The sequence below is a fragment of the Gavialis gangeticus genome, unplaced genomic scaffold (assembly GCF_001723915.1).
Source record: "Gavialis gangeticus isolate Ggan-Ray unplaced genomic scaffold, GavGan_comp1, whole genome shotgun sequence".
Lineage (NCBI taxonomy): Eukaryota > Metazoa > Chordata > Crocodylia > Gavialidae > Gavialis > Gavialis gangeticus.
The window spans coordinates 34194931-34195699 of record NW_017729032.1 but is presented as its reverse complement, the minus strand read 5'-3'; the positions used below and the strand labels follow the sequence as shown (position 1 = coordinate 34195699).

At 50.3% G+C, this 769-nt stretch overlaps 1 protein-coding gene across 1 annotated transcript in view; it reads left to right on the top strand.

The window, feature by feature from the left end:
- Positions 1 to 769, top strand: part of CWF19L2 (CWF19-like 2, cell cycle control (S. pombe)) — a 264167-nt gene that overhangs the window by 107846 nt on the left and 155552 nt on the right. The window lies entirely within an intron of this gene.

Here is a 769-nt window from a genome sequence, read left to right as displayed (position 1 = left end):
CAACGATGACCTCGCATTGTCGGCCCATGTTCATCTTGGAGTCAATAATGACTCCAAGATCCCTTTCTGCCTCCGTGCTCTCGAGTAAGGAGTTCCCCATTGTGTAAGTGTGCTGCTGGTTCCTACTGCCCAAATGCAGCACCCTGCACTTGTCCGTGTTAAAACGCATCCTGTTCCTGTTAGCCCACCCCTGTAACCTATCCAGATCCCTCTGCAATTGAGTTCATGTTATCAACTTTAATTTATTTTTACGATAGAAACGTAATGACAGAATTTTGGTGTTACCTGAATTAACCTCTCTTTCAGAACTGTAACCAGTGGAAAGCTTGTCTCAGTGTCTTAACTTTAAACAGGACAATTTAAGACTTGTACAAAAGACATCCTGTTGCATGGAGAGAATACTGTATTTACTTGATTAAAGGATAAGGTCTTTCCCCCACATTTAACCTCAAAGGCCCCTTGCCTTACCATTGAGCACAAGGCAGTGAAGGAGGAAGGCAGCTGCTGTGGCTCCAGCCCCAGCCTGGAGTTGGGGTTAGGGCTGGAGCAAGAGCTGTAGCTGCTGCCTGACCTCCCCAACCCTTCCCCACTGCCTCTGCATGCCCTGCCATTCCTCTGTTGTAGCCCCCAGTGTCCCCCTCCCCACATGCACTCTGCCACACTCCTCCTTACCTTAGCTCCACACTGCTCCATCCCTGCTGCAGCCTGGGGCGTGGAGCATGGCTCCAGCCTGGCCCCGTAGCAGCAGTGGTGAAGAGGACCAAGTTAA